A 20,301-nucleotide genomic window follows, 5' to 3' on the forward strand; every position below is an offset into this window, starting at 1 on the left:
TGAAATGATCCCTTCTCCTGCACACAGGGTCAGGGTGTGGAATTGACGTGCTCCTCTTTGGGATAACAGGTTGCCTGTGGCAGGAATTTTGCATCCATGGAGGCTCAGGCACCTGCCCCAAGTGCTGAACTGTAGAGGAAAGGCAGGGAGGACCTGCTGGCAGCATCAGAAGGTGCTGCTGGGGGTTTGCAGGCTCATGGAAAGGAGATTCAAGGGTTTTTCCCAGTAATGGCTGAGTCCCAGGTGCTGCTGGTGTCCAGCACATCCTGTGTGTTCTCTCCCATGGCAGCACTGCATGGCTCTCAGCAGGAATTTGATGGAGGGAGGGATGGATGAAGGGGTGGGCAAAGGACTCAGGCCACCACCTGGCGGGGTGGCAGGGAGGAGCACACTGTCCTCATGAGGAGCATGAGAGCATCACTCCTGGAGCTGGCGCTGGGTTTGAGGGCATGGCCTGTGACTCCTCTGAAATGATCCATCCTGGCACGTGGAGGCAGGAGCAAGAGCTGCTCCATGGGGAGAGCTTCTCCATTGGCATCACTGGCAAATGTCCTTGTGGCTCCTGGAGCTTCCTGCTGCTCTTGCTCCAGCTGCTTACGTGCCCTTGTCTGGAGAAATATCAACCAAATCCCGCCCAGACCTCGCAGGGATGGCCGAGTGCCACCAGTGGAGAACAAACACTGACCCATCCCAGGGAGGCTTTTGGGAGCCAGATGAGCTGCAGCACTTGGAGCCCAGTGCCGCCCTTCCTTCCTTTGTGTTTCACTGACTGTGGCCACCCTGTCCCCGTGCCCCGAGCCTGGGTGGCACCTTGAACCCTCTGATCTGTGCCACGAACTCAGCAGTGTCATGCTGACACTGAGAAATGCCCAGCCAGCTTTGGGAGAGCACTGGGTGCCTCAGCTGAGGGATCTCAGCAGATCTGAAGGGAGGTTTGACCCTCCTGGGGGCTGCAGAGGTGGGGAGTGCCATGAAGGATTCACGCACATCCCTCCCATGGGAGGAAGAAGCTCCTCTGCCAGGTATGTGTAAGATCATCCCAGTAGGGAAGGCAGCAGTTATTCAAGGAGGAAGTCTTTGAAACTGTACTCTGCTGCAAGTAGCTCAGACATCCTCAGTGACCCCAGGATGAGTAAGAAAGGACCTTTTTTTCCCTAGAATATGTTGAAGGATATGTGGGATTTCCTAAAGTCCTCCTATTTGTGTGGCCACGTAGCTTTGATTCCAAGCTGCCAGGCACGTTAGCAGCTCAGCACATCCTTTGGAGGACAGAAACTGCTGTTGGCCACAGTGGATCTTTCCACCACAGGTACTCAGTGGAGACCCAGGTGATGCCAAAAATTTGCCAACATCCCTTCTTAATCAGGCACCCACAGCAGGCTTTACAAAAACATTCAAATCTGCTCTAAAAATTGTTCCAAGGGAAGTCTTCTCCTGCCACATCTGCAGCTCATGGTGGGATTGCAGCCGGCGCAGGAGGATGAGGAGCCCTCACCCCTTTTTCTGGCTGTGTGGGCTGACCCTGAGACACTCAGCACTGAACTAGACCCTGCCGGGCTCAGGAGAGCATCCCACAGATGGATCTGCAGAAGCAGCTACGCCCTGGTGGGCTCAGGAGAGCATCCTGCAGACAGACACGCTGCTTTTCCCACGGCGCCTTCCCTGCAACGCTCCACCAGCGTGAGAGCTGCGAGGGAGGCAGGACTTAATTAGAGGAATCTGGAGAAAGGCAGATTTTGTCATGTAAATGATTCCTGTCATAGGACACGTTCTAAATTTGGATTCTGAAGCTGGGGCTGAGCAGAACAATCTCTGCCGTAGCGTGGCAGCTGTCAGAGGTAGGGAGAAGCGTAGAATGCCTACAGGAGTGATGGCTGGTGCCTTTTATTTCACTGCAGGGTGCTTTCAACCTCTGAGCACATCAAGTGATTTCATATTGCTGGACAGGAACGATCCTGTGAGACAGCTTCCATCATCCCCACTCCTTTTAACTAAGGTAGCCAAACCCCCAAGTCCGTGTGGGCAATAAAAGGAGTTGTTATAGCAGACGGGATTTGATCCTGGATTTCCAAACCCCTGGGCCTGTGCTGAGGCTGTCAGCCAATATCACAGCCCGTTTCTGTTTAATATTTTCTTTCTGGGTTGCTCAGCCCCGCACAGCATCACAATGGGAGGCAGAGCTTTCTGCTCTGCTCCACCTGCTAATGGTGCCTCTCACTGTGTTTTTCTTCTAATGCTGCACCACAAGGTACTTATTCCTTTAAAACAAAAACTTTTAAATAAATTTTAAAACTCCCTAAGGTAGGTATGGTAGCAACAGATAAGGTTCATGATAGGGATGCCTCTTGAGTGTGAATTCCATTGTGCCTCATGGGGTTGAGACTCACCTTGCTTGCAGGCAAAGGTCTTACAAGAGTTCATTTCTCTCTGGGTTCACAGGGGAGTTGCAGTCAGCCTGTAATCCTTCTTTTCCTTGCTGGTCCTCTTTGCTTGCTTCCATTAAACTTCCAAAAATGCTCATAGAATCACAGAATGGTTTGGCTTAGAAGGGACCGTAAAGATCATCCACAGTGCCATGGACAGGGACACCTCCCACCAGGGCAGGCTGATCAGAGCTCCATCCAGCCTGGCCTTGGACACTTCCAGGGATGGGGCAGCCACAGCTTCTCTGGGCAATTTCCACTTCTCCATTTATTAAATTCATGTGAAGATGCCCACCAAGTTCAGCAGCAGCACTGAGAGGTGCTGGAGAGGCAGGTATGGAAGTGTGGCTCCAAATAAACAGTGCTCAAACTCATCAGCCTTGCTTCCTTGGGAACCCAAGCTAACAGGGAACAGAAAAAATTCTCCTTGGGAAACGGCTGGAACAAATCCTGTTGAATGTATAATGTGGATAACGTTCCAGCATCTGGGAGAAGCGCTAAGAGAACCAGAGCAGAGCCACAAATGTGGCTCCTTATTGTGCTCATGAATTATCCATGGAGGAATCACAACTCCTGGAGGTGTTTGGTGCTTCAGTTGCTGGGTTCAGCCGTGTGCCCCTGCACGGACCAGGCACCGGCGCCGCTCTGGAGCTGATTCCATTTGGATGGGATCATTCTGGCCAGAAAGCATGGCTGCTCCTGACTGATTATTCCAACAGCTTCAGCCTCGATGTAAATCTCTCAGCTGTGAATATTTAGTTGTAAATTTGATGTACAGTTTCTGTAAGCTGGGAAAAGTTCACCTAGACTGGCAAAACTGTTATTGAGCTAAAAGACCCCACCCACTCAAAACACAAATCTAGTAAATCTTCTGGAATATGGAAGGGAGTAGAGGCAAAACACTACTGGCAGAATTTGCTGAAAGTTCTGAGAGGCAAAATACTGTTGGCAGCATTTGCTGAAGATTCTTTGTCAGATTTCAGTTCTGTGACCCATAAAGCACATCCATATCGTATTAAATGAAACAGACCATCCTAATAAATCATTTTCAGGAGTAAAGCCCCTGAGGAGAGGTCCAAAAGTCAGACTGCTTGCTATGCCATCACGGACAGCAGCAATCAGCCCTCCTCCTGCCCTCTCCATCTGCAGGGAGCGAGAAGCAGCAATTAGCCAGCCTGGGGGTGTGTTCCCTGCTTGGGCTGAATGACTCCCTGAGCCCAAAAAGTTCAGGTGTGACCCTGTTTGGTGGCAAACCTGGCTTGGGTTCAGGCAGCCAGCAGTAAATTGAGCTCTAAGGTCAAGCTGAGTTTGCAAAGTGTTGAAAAACCCAGCGAGCAGCAGCCTGAAATGACACCCCGAGTGCCCCCATCCCAGAGCAGTGGCCCAGCCGTGTGCCAGGCTCAGGACACCAGGTCCTGGGCTTTGGCTCATCTCCCACTTAGAGACATGGTCCTGATTGTGGAGACCTGATCCTGAGCTTGGCTCAGCTCCAGCATGGAGGAAATGACTCAAGTGACTCTTTCGCAGCAGCGGTGAAGAGGAAATAATAAAGAAATCCTTGAAAATAAAAATATACCATCATTAGCAAAGGACAGTGAAAGTCCAGAGTCTTTATGGGTTTTTTCCCCAGGTGAACAACTAAACTCAGAGGGAAGCAGCACATGGTTCAGATTCTTCCGGGGGCTGTATGTATGGACCAGGATGGGCTGTGCAAGGAGTACAAAGCCAGAGCAAAGGACTCACCTCACCCCAGTGAGGGCTTCCACCTCCTGTGTTTGGCACAGGAGACAGCAGATGGACTCAGATTGAAGGACACATAAATGAATATGAGATCTCAATGACAAAGCCATCTGTCTAGCCAAAGTCACCCACTTTTGTAGTCTGTGAGGCTTGGATCCACCCACCTGTGTTGTGGAGCCAGACTCTGAGCTCAGTAATTCTGCTTATGGTGGAGTGTGGTGTCTCGTTTATGGGGAGATGGATTGTACCCTGAGGCTTTGTACTTCTCTGCATTTACTGCAAACTCAGAGCAGGATTTAGTTGTTGTTTTGTCATCTGTAGTCAACACATCCCAGGCAGGCACTCAACAGTTCAGCTCCTGCCCAATTAGAGATAACTCGTTTTAGTGTCTTGGTATTTAGGGCTTGAGTGATGGACAAGCAAAGAACTTCAGGATACTCTGATGACTCAACCCATGGCAACAGGATTTGTGCTCAGAAGGACCTTTTCCACCTCTTCTCACTCACTGACACCTGAACACATCTTCTCCCGGAATAGGAAAAATTTAGGAAGAAATTCTCCACCAAAAGGGCTGTGGAGCACTGGAAAAGCCTGCTCAGGGCAGTGGTAGAATCCAAATCCCCAAGGGAATTTAAACTATATGTAGATATGGCACTTGGAGGAGTGGTTTAGTGTTGGCCTTGGTAGTGCTGGGTTAATGGGTGGATTTGATGGTCTTAGAGGTCTTTTCCAACCTCAGTGATTCTGTGATTCTGTACTCAAAGGGCCCTGCAGGAGCACAGTGAAATAAAGCCTTTGATATTTTGGTGCAATGATCTGTTCCAGCTGGAAGAGGTGAAGAGAGGCACAGAGTTCCCTGCTGTGCCACGAGTTTGCTTTTTGGTTTTGTGTGCTTGGATGTGAAGAACTGACTGCTCACCCAGCCATTCATCCCAGTTCAGTGTTTCCTTTGAGATCCTGCACACTGGGAACTGGCAGGAACACCTTGAGTGCACGGGGCTGAAGGGAGTAAACACCTTTTGGGGGCATTAGAAAGAAACCAGCCAAGAACTCCCATTGTCTTTGGATTAGGCTGGCTTTGTGCAGGTTTTTGTGTCTGCATTGGCCCCACAAGGCTCCTGTGGACCAAACCCAGAGCCCCTGGTGAGGGGCTGGCTCCCTCCCTTCCTCCCCACCCGTGCTGCTCACAAGGACCTGCCTGACAAAATGAAGCTGCAATGTCTCCATCTCCATGAATCCCTAATTTCTGCTTAATAAATAGTCCAGTGAGTAATAAAACCAACCACTTCTGCTGGTTTGGCCCACTGGATGGAGGGGGTTTCACTTGCTGAGGGATCTTGGGGCTTGGTAGGATTTTGTTTTCATGTTCTTATTTTGAAATGTCAGGGCTACTTTGCATTTTTCTGCTGGACATCAACAAGAGCCACCCCACCACCCACATGGGACAGGACAGGGAACAGGGAGCTGGGCTCAGCCCTCAGCCTGGGAGGGATTTGCAGAAGCCAACAGGGAGCCCATGCAGAGTCCCAGTGCTACAGTCAGGAAAGGCAGCAGCTCTGCTTCCAATGTGTTTCCTCTGCTGTCCTCCCACCCGAGCTCCTACGAGCTCCTCATCATCATTTTTACAGCACAGCTGACAATTCCCTCCCTTGTTTTCTGTCCCTGAGATCTCTCTGTTCAAAGCACCAGCAAGAACTGCCAGGTATTTAGACCGAGGGCTCACACAGGTTCCCCCTAAGAGCTCTTTCTCCACTATTTACCTGCTTTTTCCTTGTGCAGTCTGCAAAGTATTTGAGGGAAAGACATATTCACCCTCTGGGCTGCTGGGCTTTTTTTGTGGAAAGAGCATCAAAACCTTCCCAAGCTGTGCTGCAGAGCTTCTTGCGGAGTCATCTCTGTCCTCTGGCAGTGACTGTCTCGTTAAAATACAGGTTCCCATTATCTCTGACTCGGCCAGGAGTGTTACAGGTGCCTTGCCAGTCCTGCACGTGTTTCTCCTGCAAATGCATCACTTTTCCTCTGGTCAGGCTGATTTTTCCAACCCTTCCCACAGCCACTCATTGATTCTTTCAAGCAAATTGCAAAGCAAAGAAAGAAAGAGAAACAAACCAAACCACAACGCCCAAATACAATACAAAACACAAAACAAACACCCCAAGCCTCATCAACCTGTGTAGTTTAAAGCCAGAGAATACATTAAAAATTTCCATCATGGAAATTTCCTAGCTCAGCATGGAGATTTCCCAGTATATTAGACTCTTCTGTTTTTCAGGGCTGCAAGCAAAGAATGGAAATTTCCAATTACTGCATCAAAGGCTGCTGCTCTCCTGACAGTCTGCTTAGCAGGGGTCATCCTCTGCTCCTGTAGGACATTAAATAATTTAAGGGAGGGACAGGGAGGATTTGCTCAGCTGCACCATTTCCTGCACGAGGCATGAGCATTTCCTCTGCTGCTTGGTGGAAGGGAAGGACCTCGGTGGCTGAGAAGCACCTCAGGGTAAGGATTTTGGGAGATGCTTCTCCCTCACGCTGGCAGACCTGGTGTGCAGAGGTGGGACCAGAGGAGTCTGGTCGCCTTTGCCTTGACTGGAGCTGTCCAGCCCTTATCCTGTTGCACAGCTGAATTCCCACCACTGGGATGCACAGGCAGAAAACTTCTCTCTACCAAAGGATCATTGCTTCTTTTTCCTCTCAGAGCACTGGACTGGGAGTAGGGGGGAATATGCCAGATCAAGAAGGGATCATACAAACCCCTCACTTTCCAGCTGTGCCCCACCAGCACAGGCTGCAAAAAAAGCTTCACTGGCCACCCCCAGCCAGGGTGTGGATGGAGGGAGTCAGAAAGGCAGCAGAACCAGCCCCTGCTTTCTTCTCCCGCTCCACCACGGGACCAACAAAGCCCAGCAAGCCCTGGCGTGGTGTTTGGCAAAGGGGGTGATGCACGGTGGGCTTTAATCAGTTTGTGCTCGTGGATGGTGTCGAGCTTCCAGCTGCAGGTCCTGTACAAAAGTGCCAAGTAATGCCATTACACGGGGATTTTCCTTAACAAGTCTCGGCGCTGCAACGCGAGAAGCGCTCGGGATGATGCCATTAACAGCAACCAGCTCACCTCCTTTGGCAAAAGCAGCAGGGAAGGAGGAAAGGGAGGCAGGGAGGAGAAATGAATACATATGAGTCCTAGGAGAATTGAGATTTGAACTCGGTGTCTGATTTTTCACAGGCCGTGTCTTATCTGTCTTTGTAAATCTGGCTCCGGGGCATTTAAAGGAGCTCTTTTGCACTAATGCTTCTTCTGAACTCTGGTACTTACAGCGTGTTTTTTGTAGGTCCCAGCTCATTACAGAGGTAATCATGTGAGCCTCTTTATTTAAGAGGGAAGCTAGATCTGAATGTTCTCCAAACCCAGAACACCTTTTACGAGCATGAGTCTGCAGTAGTAACTGCCTGAACTTCTGCAACCTCTCCCATCCAAGAAATTCAGGACCCTTTACAAAGCAGAGTTTATGTTGTTTCCCTTACGGTGACAGAGAAATGGAGAGAAAAAGGGGCTTGTCTCAATGTTTCTTTCTGATTTATTGGTAAAACATGATTAGAAGCTTGGTCTTATTGGCTCATATAACTTCTCCATCCTCTCAGTTTTAAAATCAAGTCAGGCTGATTGTAGTCAAGCTCAAGAGCAGCATTTATAGCATCTGAGAATCAACATGGGTCACACAGTTGAAGAACAAAGTCAAATGAACTTTTTTACGAGTTCATCTTCATAACACATTACAGAAAATGCAACTGTTGTTAAGAGGAACGTCAGCATGAGTCAGGTGTAAGAGAAGTTTCCTGCAGCCAGCAGAAAAAAACATCACCAAGCCTTCTCAAAATTAAAGGAGACAATTTCTGACACAAATGGTCTTTCACCAAATGTGAGCCAACTGGTTCAAGCCTCATTATGACAGATGAAATTATATTTATCACAGGGCTGGAAGCTGGTGGCTGTTCACAGCCTCGTGAACATCACCTGCAACAGCATTTGGTATGAACTAAGAGAGAACAGACCCAAAGAGAGACACAGCAGCTGGTGGCACAGTAGGTTTCCCAAAGCTGTGGAGAGAAACGGGATAAAACATTGAGATAGAGCCCCTTGAGTGGAAAAGGCAAGGTTGAGAGGAAGAGAATTTTTTAGGATGGCCAAAAAACTCAAGTGTTCAGCATGGTGCTCATGTTGGGTGAATAGCAAGATGAAAGCAGGAAGAAGAAATAAAAAGCAGAATACAATCACCAAAAAGCAGGGGAAGAAGGGGATATGGACACTGGACAGAAAGTGTCATGCACCAATTAATTAGGGGAACTGTAACTGCCAGAGGCAACACAGGAATGGTTGGGCTGAGGGGCACAAGGAGGATTAGGAGGAGATGTTAAATCACTGCCAAAAGGGAAGAGGGCTACCAAGCCTCAGTGCCTGATGCAGCCGCCTGCTTTTTGCCTTTCTAAGCAGCTGATGGAGAGAGACACCTCTCCTGGAGAGTGATTCAGTCACTCCAGGGATGGGTGGGATGAGCTGCTTTCTAAAACTGCTTCCCTCCATTGACTAGAGAGGGGGAGGCCAGACTTGGCTCACACCGAACACCTGACGTTTTGGCAGCTAAAATTAGGTGAGATGAGCCTCATCTGTTGGTAGAACCAAGTAGGATATTGGATATCTACTACAGACAAATATTTTTAGATTAGCCATTGAGGAAATTTGCATCAAGTGGTCCTCAGGAGCTGCCTCCACAGGCCTCTGGATTGCTTGTGTTAATATTTCTGGCATATGGAGGAGCTCCTGAAGGCCAGGAGAAGGATAATCATAGAGTCATGAGATCCTAGAATGGTTTGGGCTGGAAAGGGACCTTAAAGATCATTTATTCCAACCCCTCTGCCATGGGCAGGGACACCTTCCCCTGCACCAGGTTGCTCCAAGCCCCACCCAGTGCTGATTGTTGACAAGGCAAGCAGGACAGCACGAGTAATTATAGACATGACAACAGCCCCATGAAAAACAGTGGACATACAATTCAGTCCATATGGTATAAAATGACAAGAATATAATCAGCATCAATCAAGTTGGTTTTGATAGAAAACCAACATTTTTAATTGAGTTTGGCTTAGCATTCTTGAGTGAAATTACAGGTTTGTTTGATAGAGGCAATGATGACAGTACAAAATGCCCAGACCTTTGTCCTTGCACCCCATACTCCCTTGTTTGGGATATATTTCCATTAAAAAACTGGCACTGAAAATGAGCACAAATTATTATTTGCAAAATGGATTAAAAAGCGTCTGCCTGGCAGACCTCAAATTCCAGCTTTGGCTGGGAATTAGCACCAAATGCAATTTGGAAGGTGAGGTGTCACAGGGATGAGGAGTCTGGTGCTAAACACAGTCACTGCTGCTGATGTGCCTCTCTCTGACCACACGTGGTGGGATGAATAGATTGACTCGGGCTCCCCAAGCAAACCCTGCTCATTTAAATACTTGCTAATGGCAAATTCTCCACCCAGGGAGAAGGATGGCTGGTCATCCCTGTCTGCTGAAGGATTATACTCTGAAAGATGGGCTCATTCATGAGAGAAAGAGCTCAATAGGGTCTCCCAGTGTGAGACTGGTTGAACTGGTTGATGTAAACCCTCTGTAAGAAGCACATCCTCCTTTCTGTGCATGGTGGGGAGCTCTGTCCAGCCTGTGGTTGTGAGAGGATGTAAAAGGATCAGGAGAGAAATATCACACCCAGAATAAGGAACGGAGCTGGGGAAGAGTCTGGAGCACCAGGAGGGGCTGAGGGAGCTGGGAAGGGGCTCAGCCTGTGGAAAATGAGGCTCAGGGGGGACCCTGTGGCTCTCCAAAAGTCCCTGACAGGAGGGGACAGCCGGGGGGTGGTCAGGCTCTGCTCTCTGGGAACCAGCAATAGGATGAAAGGAAACAGCATCAAGTTGCACCAGAGGATGTTTAGATTGGATATTAGGGAAAATTTCTTTACTGAAAATATTGTCAAGCACTGGCACAGGCTTCCCAGGGAAGTGGTGGAGTCTCCATCCCTGGAAGTGTTCAAAAGGCATGTGAATACATGAGCTGGGGATGGGGTTTAGTGGGGAATTTGGCAGTGCTGGGTTAATGGTTGTATTTGATGGTCTTAGAGGGCTTTTCCAGCTCTCATGATTCCCTGATCAATGCCTTGGGCACTGGAGGCAAAGTTTGGAGGGAATGGTCAGGAAATTCTGGCTTTTAACTACTAATAAGCAGGGCAGAAGTTTGCCCTTCCACAGGATGTGAGGGAGTAGGCTCTCATGGACTCTTTAAACATCAAACAACAATCTTATAACAGCAAGACCCAATGACTCCAAGGGGAAGCCAGACAAGCTCAAAGAAGAGAAGAGCTTCAAAACCACAGCGGGAAACTTGATCTACCACTGAATGAGTGGTGAAGTGAGTGGTGGCTCCTTCCCTATGTGATGCTTTTCTGGAGCACTTGGGTATGTGCAGGGACCCCCATGCTGGGGGACATGCATCAGCTCACCACCTCAGAAAGGCCCAACCAGATGATCTCACACCACTCATGACTCTGATTTGAGCTCCTCACTTTTTCCCCAGGCTGGGGCACTTGCCAAGCCCATCTCCCCTCAAAGGGGAGCTCTGCATCAGAAGGAGGAGTGAAATATTGAGATTTCTGCCGGGCTGTTGGGGTCCACTCTGGCTAGCTATGGACCCTTGCCCACATGATGTTTCATAGATGAAGGTAAAAGATTGAGAAGTGCTCTTCTCCACGTGGGAAACGTTCTCCTTTATTCCAAGAGACACAGCAGGTGGACAAACCCATGGGAGAAAGAGGGCGTTCCCTGGTGGCAGGGGACTTTTATACCCCAGGATGGGGGCAGAGGGAGAGATCCACAGCCAATGGATGCCAGTGAGGAGTGTGAGAGGAGGGGTAACCCAGGGGAGACCACCAGGGGGTACTGGGGTGGGTGAGGAAAAGGCCATGAGACGGGGGAAAGGGATAACAAACCACATGAGCGATACAGTGCAATACAAAACTACTCTGTGCAAATTCCCAATCACCCAGTGCAAGAGAACAACTAAAACTGGAGCACCACAACAGAGGAGCCCTGCAGAGCCAGCAGTGCCTCCTCCGAGCCAACTGTGCACCACTCACTGCTGGGATTTGCTCCAGCCCCTGGGGTTTGATCACGTCCCCGCTGCCGGTCACACGGCGGTGACACGGCCCTGACTCAGGCGGGATGTGCCGTGTGTGCATGACTCCCTCTGCCTCCCTGACCCGCTGCTCGTGTACCCAGTGGTGATTTCAGGGTCTGGACGTTTTCCTTACACCAGCTCGGATGACTTCAGCCACAGTATTTCCCTGAATGCTTTTCCTGCAGACGCTTCAGCACCGGCAGCTGTTTGGCAGCGTTCTGTGCTGCTGCGGTTGGGATGGAGGACAGTGACTACAGCAGCAGTGAATTTTGGGGTCTGCAGCCTGTGGCACCCCAGGGGTGCTGCTGGTCTCGTTGCCAGCCAGGCCATCCCCGTGACTGCTCAGTTCAGCAGGGATGAGCCGTGCCACCTGTTCTACACAGGGATCTGTCTCAAAAACACCTTCTCCACCATGAGTCCCCCACCATGTGGAGAGCAAGACAGCTAGACCAGGTGCATCTTAGTGGGATCCCAAATCAAAGTGGGATTTGGCCTCCTCACAGCTTGGGAAGGAGACTTGCAAGGAAAAGGGAGGTGCTCCAGGAAATGCTGTGTGTGAGCTAGCAGTGATGCTCCTTGCCTGTGTGAGTGGGACCTTATGGAGCAGAGGATGAACACGACCCTGGCCATGTGGAGGAAACACACCTCATTCTATGTCCAACCTGTTTGGTGATAGCAAATCTGTGCACTCATTTTCCTGCACGTGCCTCAGTTTCCCTGATTATAAAACTCAATTCCATAACCTGAGCAATACAATGATCCCCAGCTGCATCCTACATATGAGGTGGGAAAGAAATGTCCTGGCCGTGGACCACAGATGGTCTTGTTCTTCCCAATCTTCTTCTTGGCTGAACCTGCTCATTTTCTTAAAAATTGTTCCCTGTGAAGGGAGGGAGGCCCTGGCACAGGGTGCCCAGAGAAGCTGTGGCTGCCCCTGGATCCCTGGGAGTGTCCAAGGCCAGGTGGGACAGGGCTTGGAGCACCCTGGGACAGTGGAACGTGACCCTGCCCATGGCAGGGGGTTGAAACTGGATGAGCTTTAAGGTCCCTTCCAGCCCAAACCATTCTGAGATTTCTTCAGGCATCCTTTGGATACTTGGCCACCCAGGTGGAATTTCTCCTCATCCTCCACAGTGAAGTTAAGGGGATTTTCCCCCTGCCCCATTCAGACAGGTTGTGTGTTGTCTCACTGCAGACACCCAGCACTGTGGAGGATGGGGCACAACTTTAATCCCATAATTAACCCCTCCAAATAATGAAAAGATCACTGAATAATTCAGCCTAACCTTTCACACTGAAAAAGCAGTGTTTTATGGACTGCAACACATTTTCCAGATGGGCCCTGCTGCTCTCCTCATACCACTGTGGACTTCCAGGGACTAATAAATAAATGTGATATAACATAGGATGCCTTTGTGCCAGCCATTTATACTTGTTTTAAAACAGAGTCAGAGATTTGCCACATGAGTTGGCAAAAATTACTCCAGTAGCCCAAAAAAATGCGTTGCCAAGGCTTTTTTCATGGGATGCCCAAGCAATGATGCAATCTAATGCTTCTTGCAGCTTCACTATATCATGCAGAGACAGCAAGAGGAGTGTGCAGAAAGTATCCAAAAGTCCTGGGCTGAAATCCCAGAAAATCTGGTGGCAGGATTTCCATCCATTTCAGTAGAGCCAGGACATCTCCCCCGAGAATTCCCGCTGGCTCTGCTGGGCTGTGTGTCCATCTCCAGCTTGTTTTTTTTCTTTTTTTTTTTTTTTTTCTGTTACCAATACAAAGGACACAGGAGCCCATTTTACTCATAGGGGTGTTGGGAAATTTAACTCACCCATTCTGACATGGTGGGAGGGAATTACCTTTTTGAAGGGTCAAAATGACCTCATTATTCTCTTTATTGCCTGAATTTCTGCCTGTGCTGAAGGGTAGGAGCAGATTCATGCTCCCAGGCCATGCTGTGCCTCCAGATCTGAGGTTTGTTGATGGAGTTCTGCTCCCTCTCCCCATCCTTTCTCATTAGAGGCTTTAAACTGTGGCCAATTAATATGAATAATGGGATCAGATGTGGGTTTTCTTTTCCTGGTGTTTTCTCTTTCCTGCCTGGGGCACAGGTGAAATCCAGCCAAGTGGGATGCCTGGGCTGGACCAACGTTATGCCATTTTCACATAAGGATCCATCCACCCATCCATCCATCCATCCATCCATCCATCCATCCATCCATCCATCCATCCTCTGAACAACTCACAGGTTCTCCTGCTCTACATTTTCTGGTCCAAAAGTAAAGTACAAGCTCCATGTTTTTGGGTTTTTTTAGAGACTTTTGTCATGCCAGTCACTATCGTTCTATGTTCATCCTGGACTTCGGGTTTATATCCTCCAAAAAAAGCAACAAAACCAGGGCTCAGACTGTGCTGGGGGTGGTTTCCTCTGGGAAAGATTCACAGATCTTCATTGCCAAAGGGCTGAGATGGACTCTGTAGGAAAGAATCATTCCCAGATGGTTTGGCTCCCCTGTGAAACTGGTGGTGGTTGAAAATCCCTTCAAGACACAGAATCATAGAATCATAAGGTTGGAAAAGACCTCCAAGACCATCGAGTCCAACCTTTGACTGAAAAGATCAAAGGATGGTGGGGTGTCCTACGTCTTCTCCATTGGATGAGCAAGGGTGAGCCAGTTCCTCCTCAGTGTGTCATGCCCACGTCTTCCTGAAAAGCCAGGAGATATTTGTGTTTAAAAACTGAAATTTGTTTTCCTAAGCAAAAGAGCTCCTGATACAGCATCCCTGTGATCCCAAGACAACGGGAGAGGGCTGGAAGTTCAGAGAGGCAGAAGTGTGGGAGACACTTTTGCCACGGGATGTGTCATGGGGGGGTCAAAGCCAGGAAGAAGGTGACATCACAGGTGCATCACCCTGCAGATACAAGTCATGGGTAGGATGGGAAGCCAAGGATGAGTCAGAGCCAGCTGCTGGGAAGGAGACAACACTGGTGTGCTTTGTGCTGGCTCTACATCCCCTTTGCTGTCTCAGGCAAAGGACTCCCTACAGCTCAGTGTAATCACCCAGTGAGGTTCTGGAGTTTTCCCTCTGGGGATGGACTCGAGTACCTGGAGCTGCCATCCAGCCCTGGTGGGATCTGTCCCAGCCTCACCTCTGGTATCCTGTGTGTCCTCCAAGGTCCCACATCCAGTCCTCTGAGAGCTTCAATATCCCAGGTGAAACATGGGTGGTTTTCTGCATTCTCAGACTGCGAGCCCAGGAGGATCACAAGGGACCTGCATGAACCCAAGCAACCAAAGGGAACCCCAAAGAGCTCGCCAGCAGACCCACTGCAGCTTTTTCCTGGAGAACATCTTCAAGGCTTCCTTACTTCCCACGTGCCAGGGGAGCCCTGGGCTGGGAAGTGCTCAGGTAAGTTGCTGCAGCTCTGCCCATCAGCTTTCTCATGTGGTGATTCAGATCCCTTGTGTGGCTTTACCCTGACTGCTCCGTCTTCACGCGGCGTGGAGGAAAACACTGCCAGGAGTTTGTGAGTTTGAACACTCCTGACTAGCAGGAAGCCAAGGTTTGAGTTGTTTGGTGCTCAGGAGAGTTAGAGGAGCCCTAAATGGCCGAATTGTTACTTGTGCTGAAAGAAGCAGGCATGGTGTTTCCAATTATTCTTCATTTCAGACAACAGCGAGCTGTTTTGGTTTATTGGAGCAGCAGCTGGGTAGAGGAACAATATTGAGTAAACGATGCTGAAAAAGGCTCAGTGTGAGGCAACAAATTTTTCTGACATAGACCCAACCTTACTCTGGAATATTGCTGGCAAGTCAATAATAGGTACGGCAGAAATCAATCGGGAATAATGTTGCAAATGAGGCAGGGAGCACAAAAAGTTCTTTCAGCGCCGTAAATAAATCCCTGTTTGTTCAAACAAGTTTAGCATTTATGACATGATATGGAGCTTCCAAAAGCAGAGATTTGGGCAAAGAGGAGAAGATGTTGAGTTTATTAAGAAGACAAGAAATAGGCAACCTCTTTCTTCTTTTCCTCCCAACAGTGTAGAGATGAAATATCAGAAAAAAAAATGCAAGCAAAGGGTTCTGGAGCTAAAACATCTTGGAGAGAGATTCAGCTGGGGGGAGGCAGTCTCCTGCTAGAGACGATGCTCTCTTGGGCATAACATTATTTTTAGGTTACAAACCTATGTTAAGATCCTATAGAATTTAGCAGGAAATTACACCTTTCTGTCGAGCTCTTAGCTGATATTAAATCAGTGCAATAGAATTTTAGAGGTTATTAAAAACTCTGTAAAAATTAAATTATTCTCTGTTTAACTCTGCAGATTTTAAAATAACTTCTATAAACTGAGTTACATTTCTATTGACTCCCACTGCTTTCTTTCCTTACCCAGTTCTACGAGATTTTTTCCCCATAAAGCTATATTACGTAACATTAAAATTGCAGTTGATTTTCATCTTGCAAGTGGACTGTCTTTCAGCTATTTTAGTATTTATTAAAATGTACAACTTGATAGTACTAAAAAATCAGTAGCATGGCAGAAAAATCGCATTAAATATCCACAGATACATATGGAAAGAAATGTGATGTTAAAATCACTTAAAATATATTGAAATTGTGAGCTTTAAACCTTGGAAAGTCTGGTACCATCTAGATACTGAAAAGACTAAGGGAGAATCAAACTGCAAACAAGGAAGGGCATTAGGAAAAAAATCAGATTTTTTTAATGCATGAGACAGAGCAAGGAAACCTGGAAGGAAACTGGCAATCTTTCAGACCATCAGAGAGTAAAAGGGGCAATTAGGATGTTGCAGAGAAGAGAAATGATTTCTCTGTGTCTGTTTCCAATTCAGAGGTTGTCAGTGAAATACTTGTTCTGTGCTTGCTCATTGCATGTAATAAATCTGGGAATATTGTCAAAGAATTAGGCTAAACTCATACTTAAACATTTTGCTGGAATAACTGCGTCAGCAGAAGCCCATGTGCTTTTTATATTATAGCAGCAAAAAGTCAGTATAATGCAAAAGACAGCTTATTCTGCTGGAGGGAGCCTGTTTACCCAAAATTAACAAAAACTGAAGTGTCAACAGAAGATAAGTGTGTGTAATATCCCCAGTGAGGCTGCACAGCCCCATCACTTCCAGGATGGGTCAGGAAAGACCTGCAGGGCTGAGTAGCTCCTTCCCCACAGAAGGGTCCAAGGCCAGGCTGGATGGGGTTTGGAGCAACCTGGGACAGTGGAAGTGTCCCTGCCCATGGCAGGGGGTGGAAAGGGATGGTCTGGAATGTCCCTTCCCACCCAAAACCCTTCTGGGATTCTGTGATTGGTGGCTTAAAGAGCAAGGAACCATCCCAGGGAGAGCCAGGTGGGAGAGCATGGGTAGGGTCCCATGGGTGCTGCCTCAGGGGGCTCCCTGTGCTGCCCTGGTCCTCTTGCTCCAGGGTTTGTGGCATGGACCTGGTGCTCTCCTGGGGGCTTGGATGTCCTTGGCACTCAGGAGAGGCTGGTGCACATTGGTCTTTCTTGGATACAGACTCAGGACATGGGCATAGAATCACAGAATCATTGAGGTTGGAAAACACCTTTGAGGTCATCCAGTCCAAGCAGTAACCCAGCCCTGCCAAACCCATCACTAATCCATGTCCCCAGCTGCCACATCCACACCTCTTCTAAATCCCTTCAGGGATGGTGACTTCACCACTTCACTGAGCAGATTGTTCCAATGATTGACCACCCTTTTAATGATCAAATTTTTCCTAATATTCAACCTAAGTTTCCCATGGTACAACTTGATGCTATTTCCTTGTTCTGTACCTGTTCCCTGGGAGCAGAGCCCGACCCCCCCGGCTGTCCCCTCCTGTCAGGGACCTGTGCAGAGCCACAAGGTCCCCCCTGAGCCTCCTTTGCTCCAGGCTCAGCCCCTTCCCAGCTCCCTCAGCTGCTCCTGGGGCTCCAGCCCCTTCCCCAGCTCTGTCACCCTGCTCTGGACACACAAAGAAGGCCCAGGAACCACAGAGCTGTTTTCTCAGTATAGGCACTGCTACTCTCCCTTTTAAAACATCCCAGGCCAAGCCTCATCCCCTGCAGGAGATTGACAGATATAAAGACCAGTTCAGAATATACACCTGTAATGCCTGTTCCTGGTTCTTAGAGGACATTTTTGGATGTTCTCATGCAAACTACATCAACAATCCCCAAGAATGAGCAGACAAGTGCCCAGGGCAGTGTCCCAGCCATGGTTTGTATGTGCTGGCTTTGCTGCCAAGTGCTCTGCTTTGGGACAACCCCAGTTACTGAGTATTTCCTAGCACCTCTCTCTGAAGTGTTTATCTGGAGAAGTCATATGAGGGCAGAAAGAGATGCTGGAAAAATCGGATGAACTGAAGAGCAAGAGCTTTTTAGGACTATTTCATGCACTTCCACATATTCTGGGGAAAATTAGCTATGAAGTATTAAAGCAATTAGGAAAAACATGTGTTAATTGCATTAAAAGTCTGTGACAAACCAAAGGCCTGGAGCACACCTGGGTCATGGTGTACTCTGCTATGAAGGAGCAGAGGAATATCAGCAATACTGGCTGTCTCCTCTGGCCCTGAGTCCACCTGGCAGCATCTGACCACCAGGATAAGCTCTTTCACCCTCCAGAACAGGGACCTCATACTCCAACTGCCCAGCAGAAGAGCTCAGACTCTTGATCTAGGAGAGCATTCATTAGCCTTGGCCAAAACTAGACCAGTTAAACAAAAAATTAACAACGTGGGCAACGCTTGTCCCTGTGCCCTGATCCTGGTGTAGATGTCACTGTTGGATCAGACCAAGCTCCAAGCAGTCCCACAGACAAGCTCCTGCAATGCCCCCACACCCACGGGGCTGTTTGCAACAAGCAAGTCTCCACCCAGGAGGAATTTGTGACTGTGGGATCTGTCTCACGTCCTGCAGCATTGCGCAAAAACAGGAAAGCCGTGCAGTCACCGTGGCTAAAAGTAAATTCATGATGAGCTAATATGTTTTGCTCTAATAGTAACACAGTGATGTCTGGTGCTAGCTCAATAGCCAAAAATGACTGGTGATAGTTACACCCTGTGCTTTGCACAGAACAATAAATAAATGATCCAACAAAAATGCCTTGCTCGGCTTGTCCCATTTTCTCTCTAAGGTGCAGGCAGGAGTGCCAGTCCCAAGCTCCTAGAGCCAGGAGTTGTCATGTTTTAGGCTGAGACTTCCAGCATCCTCCATTTATCACTGTCCTCAGTAATTTTCAAAAATCTCAGCTATGAAGCAACTATCCCAAGTGAGTGTGACAGAAATATTTGTGCTGGTGAAGGCTCAGCTTGTGCCCTGTGTGGTCACTGTCTACAGCCAAAGAGCTGCAGACATGCAGGGGAGATTTCTCTCAGGTGCATCAAAGGCCACAGCACGTGTTGGGGACAGCTTGTGTCCCCCAGGGCTGCTGTTGAGTGGCCTGGTGAGGGTAGAGAGACAGCCTTGAATTCCTTCAAGGAGCACCATGTCCATCCAGCAAGAACAGCGTGATGGGATCCCACCTCTCTCCACAAAGCAGAGTTTGTAACAGGTTGGGGCTGCCCCATCCCTGGAAATGTTCAAGGTCAGGCTGGACAGGGCTTGGAGCAACCTGGCATAGTGGAAAGCGTCCCTGCCCATGGCAGGGGGTTGGAACTGGGTGATCTTTATAGTTCCTTCCAATCCAAACTATTCTATAAAAGGGCAGCAAGCACCCGCTGAACCTTTCTCCCTTTGGTTTCCAGCTGCAGAGCACTTCCCAAAGGAGCCAGGCAGGATCTGGCCCAGCATGAATGATGTGGCTTTCATCTAGTGCTTTTCACCTGTGGCTCTCAAAGCATTTGGCAAGGGGCTCCCCTCACTTTCCTGTAATTGCAATAATCTCAGCAATGCACATAATGAGTCAGAGGTTTTATCATTACATACCTTTGTGCAAAGGACGTGGCACAAACCCGCCTATCTGCAACTCAAAATAATTTCCCCTCGTTAAGGCTGCAGTCATGAGTTAATTGCAGGAAAGAAAATGCAGAAGAGTCCAGACGCAATCCCAAGAAATTGTTGCTGTCATTCATCCAGCTGGTCAAAATGTGACGATCAGGATCAGTTACTCAGCAACTGACCTGGCACTGGGCTCCTTTGATTTAAGGTCCCGTAGACTCACTTGAACTTGCAGGCAGAAATAAGTTCTTCTGAGGACAGATAGTCTCCTCTTGGAAACCTAGTACTTCTTGTGAATCCTGGAATTCCTTTGAATTGGAAGGGTGGAGTTTTTTCCACAGGGGAGCTGACTGCTTGTGAATCAGACTTCTGAAGAAAAAAATTTAATTTGGTGATAATTTAAGATTTAGCTAATGCACAGGACGATCTTTTGGCAACAGTGTGATGCAAGCTTGACGTTTTCAGGTTATAAACCTCAAGCAAATAAAAAGAAAGAGAAGGATGGCTTCGGAAAAGTTCCATTGGGCTGCAAGTCAGAGGCTGTTCCACAACATTTTATCTCTGAAATGTCATGCTGTACTGGCCTCAAAGCAAGAAGAACAGACGGTTCATCTAATACAATTATTTTAGGATCCTTTCATCATAAGCAATGTGCATGCCAAAATGAAAACGTATCATGGGAAAGCATTTCTCATTGAAGCCTGAATCTCCTCCCTAATGTTTATTCTATGTCATGGAGAACACTAGGGGCCAAATACACTCTGGGTTAAAAACACTGGCATCAGTTCTTGCAACACAAACCTGGCAGGGGTTCAGGATGTGACAGCTGAAGGAGGCTGCAGCCTCTCTTGTACCAACAAACCAGTTGGTGCCCAGTGCTGGTGAGTGAGGAAGGGGGAGGATGAGGAGAAATCTGCAGCATGCTGTGGAGGTTTGCTCCCTTCTGGAGCTGCTGG

This window comes from Passer domesticus, chromosome 5 (genome assembly GCF_036417665.1).
Source record: "Passer domesticus isolate bPasDom1 chromosome 5, bPasDom1.hap1, whole genome shotgun sequence".
In the NCBI taxonomy this organism is placed as follows: Eukaryota; Metazoa; Chordata; class Aves; order Passeriformes; family Passeridae; genus Passer; species Passer domesticus.